This window comes from Zea mays, chromosome 5, assembly GCF_902167145.1.
Source record: "Zea mays cultivar B73 chromosome 5, Zm-B73-REFERENCE-NAM-5.0, whole genome shotgun sequence".
Classification (NCBI taxonomy): Eukaryota; Viridiplantae; Streptophyta; class Magnoliopsida; order Poales; family Poaceae; genus Zea; species Zea mays.
In genome coordinates this window covers 107,304,370-107,321,180 of record NC_050100.1, presented here as the reverse complement: position 1 = coordinate 107,321,180, position 16,811 = coordinate 107,304,370, and the positions used below count along the sequence as shown (strand labels likewise).

The 16,811-nt window shown below is 44.0% G+C and overlaps 1 long non-coding RNA gene across 1 annotated transcript; it reads right to left on the bottom strand.

Moving 5' to 3' along the window:
• Positions 1 to 13,712: 13,712 nt before the first annotated feature.
• Positions 13,713 to 14,803, bottom strand: LOC109939522 (uncharacterized). The gene is made up of 2 exons (XR_002261987.3): positions 14,345 to 14,803; positions 13,713 to 14,240 (listed from the first exon to the last, which is right to left on the bottom strand). It is a non-coding gene; the product is annotated as an uncharacterized lncRNA (long non-coding RNA).
• Between the last annotated feature and the right edge of the window lie 2,008 nt (positions 14,804 to 16,811).

Sequence of the window (16,811 nt, the reverse complement as noted above, 5' to 3'; positions counted from 1 at the left end):
TAAAGCATGTAAAACATAAGAAGTAATGTGAACAAACATATAACATCATCATACGCATTTCTTATTATATAATCATAAATGAACAAATGAATAATGACAACATTGAATTACATTTGTACCTTCGGCTTGACAGAAAATGAAAGTACAAGCGTGACGCAAAAATGAGTACAAGTCAGCGTGAACAGTACGGGGGTACTGCTCATCTATTTATAGGCACGGGACACAGCTCGTGTAAAATTACATCCATGCTCTTCACATTTGCTAATGAGTTTAAGGTAGTCCACCGAGGTCTAAATAGCCTTTTCCCTTTTAAGTCGGTTCCCTTTTTTGTCATTATGCCGAAGCTCCCTTGCGTGTAGCTTCGGCGCTACATCAACCTTCGTATTGTTCGTGCTTTTCACACTGCGTGGTTCTGATCCGAGTCCGAAGGCACCTGTTCATATATTACACTTGGGAAACATTGTTAAATCATGTTTTTGAGGACCTTCGGAAGACGAAGGCCCCCAACAGTAGCCCCTCGCAGTATTAATTTGTTAGAATGACGAATTCAGATTGCGACATGGATGAAGGCCCTAAGCTGAAGGTCCGAAAAAACACCTTCCCTTTGCTAGAATAGCAACAGTCAATGACAGACGGGGCCCTCCAACTTGGGGCGCACTGGGCGTATAAATAGGAACTCACACCAACTGCACTTGATACACTGCTTGTGCCATTTGCCTTATTTTCTCAATTTTATAACTAGTACTTACTAGCGCTTGAGAGCTCTCAAGCTTTTGAGCTTCGGTTTGAAGGACACGTTTTCATCATTTCCGAAGAGAAGATGTCTCAAGACAAGAAGACAATTGCTGAGACGAAGCTAACCGAAGAGGAGAAGCTCCTTGAGGAGAAGACTGCTGGATTTGTTGAGTCAATAGCAAAAACAAATATAGAGAAGATTACTAAAGAGATACTGGAAGGCTTGTCTAAAGATACTGGTGATAGCGACAGCTATGATGTGGAGAGTGGAGGCGAAGACTATGAAGATCGGCCCTGGCGACCAAGTCATGCAGTCTTCGGGAAGTCAACTATCAAATAGAGTCATCTTGATAATATGAGAGGAAGGTATTTTCGAGATATGTCTATTGTGAGGGCTGATGTAGACAGGGCCGTTCCTGCTCCCGAAGAAAACGAAGTTGTGATCTTTCGAAGCTTCTTCAAAGCTGGACTTCGGTTCCCGTTGAGCAGATTTGTGGTTGAAGTTTTAAAGAAATACCAGATTTTCCTTCACCAGATCACTCCCGAAGCAGTTATTAGAATGGGGATTGTTGGGGGCCTTCTGCTTTCGAAGGTCCTCAAAAACATGATTTAACAATGTTTCTGGAGTATGATACATGAACAGGTACCTTCGGACTTAGGTCACAACCACAATATGAAGAAGCACAAAGAATACGAAGGATGGCGCAGAGCCGAAGCTATGCGCAGGGGAGCTTCGGCGTGATAACAGAAAAGGAAACCGACTTAAAGGGGAAAAGGCTATTTAGACCCCGATGGATTACTATAGAGTTATTAGCAAATGTAAAGGGCATGGGTGTAATTTTACATGGGCTGCGTCCCGTGCCTATAAATAGATGAACAATGCTCCCGTACTGTTCACGCGGACTTGGCATTTGCTTTTGCGTCACGCTTGTACTTTTGCCTTCTTTCAAGCCGAAGGTACATTTGTAATTTGTTATCATTTCTATTTTTCCATAATAATAAAATAGAAATGAGTTAACGATAATATTTAAGTGTTTATGTTATTCATACTTTGTATGAATCCTTCTTCATTATTTGTTGTACTGATGAAGGTATGTCCTTCATAACCTTCGTCCAAGACTCATTATATCCCGAGGGAAGTAATGCTTTGAAGGACGAAGGACTTTAACGTTTAACAATTTCTGTGTTGCCTTGTTCTTAATTCATAGCATTTAAGGACAAGTCCCCAACAGGGATCTTCGTCTGGGCTATTAGAAGTCAAGGTCTAGAGCCAAGTGCAAGATGTTTTTGCAGTATGCATGAACTTTCGTATGAGACGAAGGCCTGGGGTAAAGAACAATATCATAACAATTTTGGTTGCTACAGCTTCGTTGCTCGCTCTGGCGCAAGTTACCCAGTGCCAGTGTTTCGGAAGAGATGGCCCGAAGCCTAGATGACAGAGTGGTTTTATGTGAAAAATGATTTGAAGGTGAGAGAAGACATTAAAGAGATCATCATGCACCTCATTTGGTCCGGCTTAGGACTCCGAAAGCCGAAGGTAGAAATTGATGAGGCAGCCAAAGCATGCCGAAAGGCCTTTGGCACTGTATGCTTCTTCATTGGTACAAGAGACTTGATTCAAGAACATATAGCATTCAGAGTATGGCCGCTTTTAGAGAGCTGGGAGATGCCAAAGGAGACTGTCACCAAGTCTGGCGAAGGTGAGTTGGTTCGACTGAAATATACCTTCAAATATGGAGATAAATTTGATGAACCGAATGATGACTGGCTGAAATGTATCGAAGCTACAAGTGATGAACTGCTCAGGCCAAATTCAAAAGCAGAAGATAATGCGTTATCCACATCGTTCGGGGCTCGGGGAAAAAAGAGATTAAACAGAGTTTTTGATGCTATTGGTTTTGTTTACCCCGACTACAGCTACCCGCTGCGGGGACGGGGAAAGAAAAGGAAAGTTGCTGCTTCGGCCAAGATTACTGCTTCGGCCACTCCAGATGAGCCTGCGCCGAAGAGTAAAAAGTTGAAAGTCCTTACCCACTGTAACACCTTGTCCAATCCCTGGACCGGCGGTACTTATTCCTGGCAGCTCTCTAGGATCATATATTGTCACCACAGGCCAACACGAGTCTTTTGTGCGCACTTTGTCCTCACTCATGCACAACCGAGAAAACTTCCCGGTCGGTCACCCATCCCAAATTGCTCTAAGCCAAGCACGCTTAACTTGGAGGTTCTTTCAAGATAGGCTTCCGAAAAATAAGATGCACCTTGTTGGTATGATTACACTATTAATTCTATTACGCCTTGGGCCAGGACATCCTATCCCAGCGTCCAGGATATCACAATCCACCCCCCTTAGAGGACCGACGTCCTCGTCGGTCAACCCCAATCCAGGAACCTCCCCTCTTGGCCACATCTGTATGTCTAGTGTCGTCATATGCCATGCTATGTGACCACTCCGGGCCCACATGCGCCATGCGCCATATACCCGAACCCCCTAGCCCACACACGCCCGTGAAACCGCGAGGGTCGGCTCTGATACCACTTGTAACACCCTGTCCAATCCATGGACCGGCGGTACTTACTCCTGGCAGCTCTCTAGGATCGTATATCGTCACCACAGACCAACACGAGTCTTTTGTGCGCACTTTGTCCTCACTCATGCACACCCGAGAAAACTTCCCGGTCAGTCACCCATCCCAAATTGCTCTAAGCCAAGCACGCTTAACTTGGAGGTTCTTTCAAGATAGGCTTCCGAAAAAGAAGATGCACCTTGTTGGTATGATTACACTATTAATTCTATTAAGCCTTGGGCCAGGACATCCTATCCCAGGGGCCAGGATATCACACCCACCGGCCACGATATATTGAACCGGCCGTGGTGCCTGAATTTGGCGGAGAAACTTCTTCAACTGCTAAACCAAAGGAGCCCATCTCTCCTACACAGAAAGCTGAAAATACGGCTGTAATGCCGAAGGTACCCTCAGTCGAGTTAGCTGAGCCGAAGACTGATAAAACTGAGGAGCCAAGAATCGAGGGAACAAAAATATTGGAAGTTTTAAGCCCTTCAGCGGAAGTGACAGTGCCGAAGGCACAAAAAGGTCTTGCGGCAACTCCCAAAAGAAAAAGGATGGCAAGTGTACTAGATGTGCTAGAATCAGTAAAGGCTTCAAGCTCTATTCCAGGGAAAATTGACGAGGCTTCAAAGATGCAAATCGAAGCTAAAACAAAACTGGCCAAAGTCGAAGCTGCAGTGAGCCAGGCTAGTGCCGAAGCTGGGCCTTCAGAGCCTGCTAAGAAAAAACCTTCAGAAATTGAAGACAAGGCATCAGAGGAAGAGGCTATAGAACAGACTTTGCTTGAAAAAGTTGCCACTCCTGCTCCCGAAGCTTTAAAAGAAAGTATTGAATATATCATCTGTCATGCTTCGGGAAAAAGACTCTCTAAAGAAGAAGAACGAGAAGCTCAACACTATGCCCAGAAGTTGAAATATCAGAAGGGGGCATTAGTGTTCAACGGCAGCGGAGAAGAAGATTTTTTGTACTGTCTCCCGGATAGCAAAGAGATATCTGTTTGCCGGGAGATGGGTAGAAGCTTCGGATTCCCAACATTGGAAAATGGGCTCTCAGCACTGTCGAAGGATGAATTGGCCGACAGTTTGGCATATAATAGTATAAAGGTGCAAAAATCAATTTTTGTATTTAAAAATGAATTATTTCACTTGTTTATACTTAATACTATACTCCTTTTGCAGGGCTTGATCCTTAGCAACGCCCTCAGGGCACAGAAAAATATCGAAGATGAAGGGTGCACAATGGCTCTGAATAACCTTCGTTCGGAGGTTATTGAACTAAGGAACGAAGACCTTGAAAAGGATAAAATATTAATTTCATTGGTAAACAAGATAAAAGAAGACGAGGCTAGATCCAAAGTTCAAGTTGAGGCCCAAAAGAGCGAAATTGAAGATCTTCAGAAACAATTAGCTGAGGCCATATTAAAATGCGCTGTTGCCGAAGCTGATCGAGATGCCAGTGAGTACTGGAAAAATTATTTTGAAAAAATAGTTGCGGAGCTTCGCGCATCAAAATAAAGATGTTTTGAAAAATCTGTGGAATGTGTAAAAAAGATAAAGACTAGCTTCGCCAACGTGGGCGCCTACTCAAACGAAGACAACTTCATACGAGGCGACCCTGAGGGCGTCATCGAGTGGATCAGTAGTGAAGCTGAAGCTTTTGAGGAGATTTTGAGTGACCGTGGGGACGTCTGTGCATTCCTTGGTGCTAGGGGAGTTGCAGCCATTTTGGAGAAGGCAGGTTGCGAACATGTTAAGACCTTGGCCCAGGCCGAAGCTGCCTTCTCTGTCGACGATACGAAGGACCCCTCGGCCGAAGCGAGTTCAATAGGCGGAAAATTTTTCACTGATATCTAGGACAATGGTGGCCGAGGGATGTCATGAAATAATGAAGAAGACCGAAAAAGATATTCATGATGCTCGAGAAGCAACGAAAGCAGCTGAGAAAGCTGCGGAACTCGAAAGACGGTTAGGTATTAATTAATGGTTTTTAGCTTTGTTGTTTATTTTCGTGACTTCGAACTAATTGATGTCTTCTACCGCAGCTGAACTATCTCCTCCCCCAGAGCCATTCGACCCACTGTCCGACCCAGAGACGAAGAAAACGATAGAAATTATTAATATGGCCGAAGCTATTGTAGACGAAGTTGTTACCGAACTACTTCACGAGGCTGCAGAAAAAATTGTGAAGGAAGAAGAGTAGTCTTTGCAAAAACATTTGTAGTATATTAATGTAACATTTGCTGAACCAAGCTTGTAATATTTGGTGTTTATGAACTTGAATGTAATATATGTGAATTGTCTATAATTCAGTTCTTTGCGATGCATGAAACTTTATGTACATACCATTTTTGAGCCTTCGGCGAAAAAACACATTCCCTTCTTTTCATGCTTCGTAAAGAAGAGTTTTTATGCCTCGTAAGAATCATCCACACTTTGTAAAATCATCAATGCTTCGTAAATGATAGATCCCTCTTTCCACATCAGAATTGATGAAGCTGTAATTCTCAGCTTACTTTGTGCCTTGGCATCTTTTCATTTTTTGTAAAGCATTCTCCGAAGGTCGGTCTCGTTTCCAATTGATGTCATTGATGTGATATGATGTATGATGTGATGCTATGCGATATGATGCGATGATATGATGCAAAGAATGATGCTAATGCCAAAGACACATACCCACGCTGAAACACAATATCTGCGTCCCCTTAGGAACGACTTTTACATTCAAAATCTCTTTGTCGTTTATTTTTCGGCTTCACTGATTATTTTTCGGTGTAAGTTCTGCATCCCCTTAGGAACATCTTTTGAACTTCTTTGCCTTCTATTTCGGTGGTATTCGCGTTGACTTTTCGCGCTTCACCTTATATTTCGGCGGTATTTGGCTCTGCATTCCCTTTGGAACGACTTTTGAGCAGAAAACTTACACTGCGCTCCCTTGGGAACGACTTTTTTGTAGCTTCGGCAAACTTACGCTGCGCTCCTTAGGAACGAATTTTGTAGCTTCGGTAAAACTTGCAACGCAATTTTTAGCTCTGCATTTCCTAAGGAACGACTTTTGATCTTCGGCAGTTTTTGAGCTTCGTAAGTCTGTAGGAAAGATATATTTCATTATGACAAGAACGAAGCTATTACAAGAAATTAAAAGTTACAAGAAGACTAGATTTACATCAATTGTTCCTTATTAAAAAGAAAATGATAATGAATGTAAAAATGCTTCAGAGGTAGGATATCTCTCAATAGATGTGTTTTGACTCTGGCACAGTATTGTTGACTGTGCGAGCTTCGGATTCCTCCCTAAGATCTCGCTGCTGATGAGTCTGATGGCTCCCTTCTGGCTGCTGACCTCGTGAATAGGCAGGTTGTAGTGGCGGCGGAGGTGGAAGCTATGGCCAAGAAGTCTGTGGCTGACTAGCCGAAGCAACAGAAGCTGCAGGATGATTACCCACATATTCTGGTATGTAAGGTGAGTGACACGAAGCAGTGTGCAGGACCTGCTTCGGTTGACTTTTCCGGGCTTCGGCTTCTGCGATCTCCTTCTCCTTTTGGGTGGTGATTTGGCACATTCTTGTAGTATGGCCCTTGTCTTCACCACAAAATAGACAGTAAATCTTCCTGGGTTGGTCCCCATATCTTCCTTCAAAGCCCCTGGCGCCTCTGCCGCTTTGAGCTGGTGGCCGAAAGGAGCTTTGTTGCTGCCCCGAAGATTGTGAAGAATACTGCGCCCTCTGCAGCTGACTTCCTCTGTCATCATTCTGAGTGGAGTTATGAATTGACCTGACATGCCTTGGGTGAATTCTTCCTCCGAAGCCCCTGGTCATCTCAGAGAACCTGTAAGCTTCCTCCCTTCTTTGGCGGAAGTCATTGTCAGCCCTGATGTACTCATCCATCTTTTGGAGCAGCTTCTCCGGAGTCTGTGGAGGCTTCCTGGCAAAATACTGGGCAGTAGGTCCTGGACGAAGCCCCTTGATCATGGCCTCAATGACAATTTCATTGGGCACTGTAGGCGCCTGTGCTCTGAGACGCAAGAACCTTCGGGCGTACGCCTGAAGATACTCCTCATGGTCTTGCGTGCATTGAAACAGGGCCTGAGTTGTGACCGGCTTCGTCTGAAAGCCTTGAAAGCTTGTCAGTAGCATATCCTTGAGCTTCTGCCATGAAGTAATAGTCCCTGGCCAAAGAGAAGAATACCATATTTGGGCCACATTCCGAATTGCCATGACAAAAGATTTGGCCATGACAGCTGCATTGCCTCCATATGAAGATATGGTTGCTTCATAACTCATCAAAAACTGCTTTGGATCCGAATGCCCATCATAGACAGGGAGCTGAGGTGGCTTGTACGATGGAGGCCATGGGATAGCCTGCAGTTCTGCTGCCAAAGGAGAAGCATCATCAAAAGTAAAGGTATCATGATTAAAATCATCATACCATCCATCCTCATTGAATAGGCCTTCTTGATGAAGCTCCCTGTGTTGTGGCCTTCGATCTTGTTCGTCTTGAGCAAGATGGCGTACTTCCTCAGTGGCTTCGTCAATCTGCCTTTGAAGATCAGCCAGTCGGGCCATCTTCTCCTTCTTCCTTTGTACTTTCTGATGGATTATCTCCATGTTTCTGATTTCTTGGTCCAACTCCTCCTCCTGGAGTGTTGGTCTAGTGGCCTTCCTCTTCTGGCTTCGGGCCTCTCAAAGAGAAAGGGTCTCCTGATTTGGGTCCAGTGGCTATAGTGCGGCAGCCCCTGGCGCTGAAGCTATCTTCGGCGGCATGACGAAGGTCAGTGCTTGCCGAAGGTGGTCGAAAAAGGGTTCACCAGAGGTGGGCGCCAATGTTGGGGACTTGTTCTCAAATGCTATAAATTGAGAACAAGGCAACACAAAAACATGTTATTTGTTAATGTCCTATAATGATCTTCGGACGAAGGTCATGAAGGACATACCTTCATAATCTCAACATATATATATATGAACATATTAAGGGCGGATGAAGCATGTAAAACATAAGAAGTAATGTGAACAAACATATAACATCATCATACACATTTTTTATTATATAATCATAAATGAACAAATGAATAATGACAACATTGAATTACATTTGTACCTTCGGCTTGACAGAAAATGAAAGTACAAGCGTGACGCAAAAATGAGTACAAGTCAGCGTGAACAGTACGGGGGTACTGTTCATCTATTTATAGGCACGGGACACAGCCCGTGTAAAATTACATCCATGCCCTTCACATTTGCTAATGACTTTAAGGTAGTCCACCGAGGTCTAAATAGCCTTTTCCCTTTTAAGTCGGTTCCCTTTTTTGCCATTATGCCGAAGCTCCCTTGCGCGTAGCTTCGGCGCTGCGTCAACCTTCGTATTGTTCGTGCTTTTCACACTGCGTGGTTCTAATCCGAGTCCGAAGGCACCTGTTCATATATTACAGTTGGGAAACATTGGTAAATCATGTTTTTGAGGACCTTCAGAAGATGAACGCCCCCAACAGCTCCCTTAGGAACGACTTTTTCTTAGCTTCGGCAATTTTTAGCTCTGCATTCCCTTAGGAACGACTTTTGAGCTTTGGTGATTTTTGAGCTTCGTAAGTCTGTGAAGAAGATATATTCCATCTCGATAGAAGCAAAATTATTACAAGAACTTAAAACTAGATTTATATTACTTATTCTTTATTAAAAACAAAATGACATAGAACATAAAAGTATTTCAGAGACAGGATATCGCTCAATAAATGTGCTTTGATTCTGGCACAGTACTGTTGACTGTACGAGCTTCGGATTCTTCTCTAAATTCACGTTGCTATTGAGAGTTTTGGCGCCCTTCTGGCTGCTGGCTTCGGGGGTATGTAGGTTGTAGTAGTGGTGGCGGTGGAAGCTGAGGCCAAGAAGCCTGTGAATGGCTAGCCGAAGCAACAGAGGCTGCAGGGTGATTGCCCACATATTCTGGTATGTAGGGAGAGTGGCACAAAGCAGTGTGCAAGACCTGCTTCGGCTGATTCTTTTGAGCTTTGGCTTCTGCGATCTCCTTTTGCTTCAGAATAGTGATTTGGCACATTCTTATAGTATGACCCTTGTCCTCACCACAGAATAGGCAATAAATTTTCCTGGGCTAATCCCCATATCTTCCTCCGAAGCTCCTGGCGCCTCTGCCCCTTGGAGCTGGCGGCCTGAAGGAGCTTTGCTGCTGCCCCGAAGACTGTGAGGTGTATTGTGGCCTCTGAAGCTGGCTTCCTTTGTCGTCATTCTGACTGGAGCTGTGGATTGATCTGACATGCCTAGGGTGTATTCTTCCTCCAAAGCCCCTAGTCATATCAAAGAATCTGTAAGCTTTCTCCCTTCTTTGGTGGAAGTCGTTGTTAGCCCGGATGTACTCATCCATCTTCTGAAGCAGCTTCTCCAGAGTTTGTGGGGGCTTCCTGGCGAAGTATTAAGCCTAGGTCCTGACCGAAGACCATTGATCATGGCCTCAATGACAATTTCATTGGGCATTGTAGGCGCTTGTGCCCTTAGTCGCAAGAACCTTCGGACATACGCCTGAAGGTATTCCTCATGGTCTTGCGTGCACTGGAACAAGGCCTGAGCTGTGACTGGCTTCGTTTGAAAGCCTTGGAAACTGGTAACCAGCATGTCCTTGAGCTTCTGCCATGACATGATTGTCCCTAGTCGAAGAGAAGAATACCATGTCTGGGCTACGTTCTGGACTGCCATGACGAAGGACTTTGCCATGACAGCTGCATTACCTCCGTATGAGGATATTGTTGCCTCATAGCTCATCAAAATTTGTTTTGGGTCCGAGTGCCCATCATACATGGGTAGCTGGGGTGGCTTGTAGGATTGTGGCCATGGGATAGCCTGCAATTCTGCTGCCAAGGGAGAAGCATAATCAAAAGTAAAGGTATCATGATTGAAATCATCATACCATCCATCTTCATTGAATAAGCCATCTTGACGAAGCTCCCTTTTTTGGGGCCTTCGGTCTTGGTCATCTTGAGCAAGCTGACGCACTTCCTCAGTAGCTTCATCGATCTTCCTTTGAAGATCGGCCAACCGAGCCATCTTCTCCTTTTTCCTTTGCACTTGTTGATGGATGATTTCCATGTTCCTGATCTCTTGGTCCAACTCCTCCTCCTGGAGTGTTGGACTGGTGGCCTTTCTCTTCTGGCTTGGAGCCTCTCGGGGAGAGAGAGTCTTCTGGTTTGTGTCCAGTGGCTGCAGTGCAGCAGCCCCTGGCGCTGTTATCTTCTTCGGCGGCATGACGAAGGTCAGTGCTTTGCCGAAGGTTGTGGAATTGAGTACACCGGAGGTGGGCACCAATGTTGGGGACTTGTTCTCAAATGCTATGAATTAACAATAAGGCAACACAAAAATAGGTTAATGATTAATGCCCTTCGTCCTTCGAAGCATTATTTCCCTAAGGATATAATGATCTTTGGACGAAGGTTGTGAAGGACTTACCTTCATCATCACAACATAAATCAATGAAAGACAAAGCATATGAAACATGGGAAACAACATGGATAATCATATGATATCATAATATATCTTTTTGTTATATAATCATGAATGAATAGAAACAATACAAGATTACATATGTACCTTCGGCTTGACAGAAGGTAAAAGTACAAGCGTGACACACAAGCGAGTATCAAGTCAGCGTGAACAGTACGGGGGTACTGTTCATCTATTTATAGGCACAGGGCGCAACCTGTGTAAATTTATGCCCTTCATATTTACTATTGACTTATGAACAACCCAACGAGGACTAGATAGCCTTGTCCCCTTTAAGTCGGTTCCTTTTTCCGCCATTGGACCGAAGCTCCCTTGCGCGTAGCTTCGGAGCAACATCAGCCTTCGTCTTGAACATGCTTTTGACATCATGTATTGTTTTAACCCGAGTCCGATGGTACCTGTTCATATATTACACTTGGGAAACATTGTTAAATCATTTTTTTGAGGACCTTTGGAAGACGAAGGCCCCCAACATTAAGTAACTCACTCTAGTTAGATCACATTAGATTAGATAGGTCTCCTTTATTCTACCAGTATCACTAATCTGTTTAAGTAAGCCACATCAGGTTAGATCATACTAGATTAGATCACATTAGATTCTATAATGCTATTTAAGAATATCATTTAGTTGAGCATATCTGGCCGACTTTATCTTTATGAAATTCTAGTATCTTTTTTTCTAAGTGGAACTTCCAATTAATATTTTTTTATACACCTAAAAATTTCATGCCATTAACAGGTGTGGCATAGAAAACAAGGGTACATCATGCTTTAGTTATTTGGTGAGTGTAGAGAAGATTAAGGGGTAAGAGAAAATTAAGTAGGGGAGACTTTAATTTCGGGTGGTGGATCTTGATTCATATGAATTCAGTTTCTACTTATCTCCTTCATTGTCGAGTTTAACCTTCTTCTTGGGTCTGATTTAGGGACCATCGGTGGTGTTAGATGCCATTATCTGAGTTGGGATAACTATTGCGGGTACAAGGGGTAGGTAGATTAAACAGAGTTTTACTTTGCTTTTGGGATAAATGGGTTTGGTAACCTATAACATAGGCTAGGTCGTGGTTTCACGGACGAGTTGGTCTAAAACACCAATTTAGGTTTTAAAACCCATTTATAGGAATATGGTCTAATTTGTGTTACCAGTATTAACTAACTTGTTTAAGTAACTTCCTTTAGATTGGATATGTGTTACACCCAGATTTAAGGGATAAAGTCGGGTGCATCTCATATATGCGCCAAAGAAGCAACACATATAATAATAAAGTGTATAGAGATAAATGTCACAATATCATAAAAGTACTTATTACATAGCGGATGTCTTACAAAATAAAAGATAAATATAAAACAAACTAAAGTTCATCCTTGGCGCCACAAAGTCGACTGGGAGACGACACCTAGATCAAGTCAAACTCCTCATTGTGCGGCTCCTCCTGGGCCACCTTTTCTTCTCCTATGTGGGGGGGGGGTTGTGAGGCAGCAAGGGTGAGCTCACATACGTTCATAGCTCAACAAGTTGTGGGGAATAATGTGCATGAACTCACCAAAGGTGATAGTTCATGTGAGGTGTAAGGCTTATCAACAATAGGGGTGATAGCTGAGCATTGCTTTTAATAAGTTGGTCAAATTTTATTAGCAGTTACTAAGTGTAAGTAAATACCAAACCATAATAAGAATAGAAGAAAATTAATAAATAAACCCATGCAATGCAAATGACAAATTAAATTTAAGTTCCATAATTTAATCATGCGAGAGTCCTAAGCTGCTCATGACAGCGAGCTCGGCTAGTATACCAGTTTTACACTCCGCAGAGGTTGTACCCTGTACCCACAAGTCATGTTACCCATCTGCCACGGTGGTTGTATGGGCCCCATACACCTCTCCCAAGGAAGCGAGGCAGGATAACACTACGCGGCCTTTACAAAGTTCCACTAGCTTCCGAAAATCCGCTACAGTTTCTGGGAAGAGCAATGCAGGAAACCCTCGTCTGACCGCCATCGCAGCAAAATCAACCCGAGAACCTCCCTACACGCCTGCTCCCCTACTGCCCTTGCCCCTTTCGGGTAAGGTAGTCTCCCACTAGCTTTCCTAATTAGTCAGCCAAGGACGACCCATTCCACCCTTGGTGTTTCTCAAGTTAAGCTCCATGTTCCAATTAAAAATAATGATCTTGACATGAACATAAATAAAATAACTGGAACATGGATAAAATGTAATATTAACCCAAAACCATATAAAGCAATAGCAAAACTACCCAAATGATTCAGGGGTAAACAAGGTAGAGGATAACCAGTCAAGGGTGACCTATTGGGTCCTATCAAAATTACACCTATGCATAATTAAGTGATATTAAAGAACATTATTGGGTAAAAAGTGGTCAAGGGCACAACTTGCCTTCAATGAGCTCCTGCTCAGCAACTTCTATCTGCTAAACACCGGGATCCTCAGCCACAGGCTCTTCTACTCGCCACAATACAAACAAGTATAGTATAAAGAGGAAATTAACATCACACCAAACATGTAAACAAAATGCATATTAATAATCTACATATTAAAACAAGATCATAGAAACATGAATCATTATTTTTGGAGTTATAGATTTAAGTTATGAATTTTGAAAGGTTTTATGTGCTTGGTATAAGATTAATTAAGAAATCAATTTCATTATTGTTTTCATGTCAAAATAGAGACACTAGGTGATAAACAACATTATTACAGAATTATAGGAACGGGAATGGATTAAATTGGACTAAGTATGAATTTTCTATGAATTAAACAAGTTCTAGCATTTATTTTTACATTAAAAATCCATTTCTAGTTTAATTTCTCTGTTATATTAACTATCTGGACTGCACACCAAAAGTGAAAAGCACAGGGGTCTCAGTGTAAGAATTCCTAAGACTCAGTGAACAGTGAATGTGGATGGCTTGTTGATTCTATAATTATCCAGGGTCTCTTATACAATTTTACAGGGCCAAAGGGGTATGGCTGTTTCCCTGTTGTTGGATCAAATTCCAACGACCCAGATTAGATCTAGAGTGAAGCGAACCAGTGTGCCACGTGAGACGTCGGATCTACGATCGACGGTGAAGGAATCACCTACCCTAAATCAGTTGTGAGCCGTCTGATTGAAATCCACGACCGAGATGAACTCAGCGAAGGGGTATGGTAATTTCTAATCCTTGCCCCACATCAGCGTATCAACAGCCAGATCGCGTCTTCCTCTTCCTGGTTGAACGCCGGCGACTAACCAAGTTGCGCCGCAGCGAAGCCATGGACGGAGGAAGTCCCCACGGGGTGCGACTGCTACAACCTTGAAGGGAGCCCGTGCAACCCGAAGCTAGACCCAAGGCGAACACATGAGGAACGATTACACCGGCCGCCACACAGTTGAGTAGCTCTGCCCGCGATACGGATGGCGTCCCGACGAACCCCTGAATCAATAGGCCGAATTCGTGCCCAGCCCGCCCAGTATTAGTGATGGCGCGACATTAGCTAGGTAAGGAAACATAGCAAGGGTAAGAAACCGGGGACTCACCGAAAGGGAAGGTAGACTGGGCGCAGGAGGTCTCACGGCGGATCTATGCACAAGCCGAGCTCCGACGAGAAATTAGAAGGGCACAAGAGCACCCAACCTGACATAAGGCCGTGGACACGCTCGTCGAGTCGTAGTGGAGCTCCCCGACCTACTCAATTCGAGCGGCACACCAATCCTGGCGAGGTCCCACTCTCGGCAACAATGGCGGGTGGAATCTTGGAGGCGACAATGGTAGAGCGGTTTCGGCTGGGCTCGGTGGGAAAACAAGGAGGAGGATCACGATGGCCCGATCTATATGGCCGCGAGGTGGAGCGCCATGCAAGCAACGGAGAAGCACCGGGTCTTCAGGGCACGCCCGCCCTCGTCGGCAAGGTAGTTCAGCTGCTGATGCCCCGGGCCCGCGGAACACTGAGTCGCCCACACCGTGGCAGCGCACGCAACCGAGTAACGGTGGGTGATGGAGCAGGCCCGCCTGTCATTGAGCGGAAAAGAAAGCGAGCGCTCGAGAGAGAGAGTGACTACCCGGTGGGCCCCATGTGTCGGCGCAAGGTCCCCGAAACTCGGCCACGCGGAAGAAAACCTCTGGTTGGCCGAAAAGCGAAATCTAGGCCCACACAAGTGTTTTTCTTTTTTCTTTTATATTTTCTTTTTCCTTTTCTATTCCTTTTAATTTATAGAATTCTAATTGTGAACTTATACTCATTTTAAATATACAAATTTAATATACTAATATGGGAAGGACTTCATGTGTTTATAAATTTATTTCTCTATTTTGTGTAGTAGTTTTTGTTGGAGACTTGTTCTCAAATGCTAAGAGTCAAGAACAAGGCAACACGAAATATTAAATGTTAATGTCCTTCGTCCTTCGAAGCATTATTTCCATTGGGATATAACGATCTTCGGACGAAGTTCGTGAAGGACGTACCTTCATAATTACGGTTAAAAGATAATGAAAGATGAAAGATGATACATATAAAATACGAAAGATAAACATAAGTAAGCATATGATAACATCATTTATATATTATTATTATACAAACTTGAATATTTAAATACGATATTTAATTACATTTATACCTTCGGCTTGATAGAAGGCAAAAATTCAAGTGTTGTGCGCGAGCGATTGCAAGATAGCATGAACAGTACAGGGGTACTATTCATCTATTTATAGGCACAGGGCGCAGCCTGTGTGAAATTATATTTATGCCCTTTACAAGTGATTACAATCATGACACAAACTATCATGGGTTTATTGGTCATTTCATCTTTAAGTCGGTTCACTCCTTCGTCTTGAGACAAGTCACCGTGCCGAAGCTTTATAGGCGATAGCTTCGGCCTTGCTTTGAGAGGATCCGCCGAAGGTATTTCTTTCTTCAGGATCTTCGGCTATGAAGCATACCCCCAACATTAGCCCCTTCGCGGTGCTAGATCGTTTTTCGTAACGAGCTTGATCGGTGAAAAAAGTCTCTTAGGCTTCGAGATGTCGAAGATCCGAAAAACACCTTCCCTGAGCTCGTTGCCGAGAAACGATTAGAATAATCCGAGCGCGAGGTGGCCCCGCCATGCAGCAGTTACACGCGTCCTGGCGATTCTCCTTCTTGGGCTCTGTGGCCCACCGTTCAGTGGGTGCGAGCGGCTGTTTGTCCAGTGTGAAAGACTTGATGATTTACCTTCCCACCTGCGGCACTATATAAACAGACGGGTAGGTGTGAAGTTATTGCACTGTTTTGCTGCCAAAAATTTCACCATAGCCGAAGCTTGCTTACTGCATCGTCAACCGAAGCTATTCATTTTGCTCAAGCTTCGTAACAAGAAAGAGCTTCGGCAAAGTTAAAAAAATCAACTTCAACAAAAAACAAGAAATTCAATCATCAGATGGCTAGGGTACGGTCAACAGCTAGGGTTACTCACGAAGGAGAAGAAGCCGAAGGTGCCGAAACCGCTCCAATCTCCGAAGTGATGCAACGGTCAGGACTGGTAGTATCGGAGGATGCACCTGCCGCTGAAGTTGAGCAGGTTGATGCTGAGGAAACTGAATTTGAGGATGATTACAGTGTCGTGCCGTCTAAACCCAGCCACCTGGAGTTTGGGAGATCCACCGTTACCGAAGGTGATCTGACTAAGCTGATGAAGCTAGGCTATTTTAGTGAAGCAAAGAAGAGCTGGTTCGTTTTGGCGGAGAGGAAATTACTCCGAAGACAGAAAAGGATGAAGTGGTAGTGTTCAAAAGCTTATTTAAAGCAGGATTAAGGTTTCCTTTGAATGGGATGATTGCTGATGTTTTGAAGAAGTTTGGGATTTATCTTCATCAACTAACTCCTAACGCCATCGTTAGGCTTAGTGTCTATATCTGGGCCCTCCGAAGCCAGGGGGTAGAACCATTTGCCGAAGGCTTCTGCCGAATACACGAGCTTCATTATCAAACAAAAGCCAGAGAAGATGGGCTGCATGAAAACTTCGGCTGTTA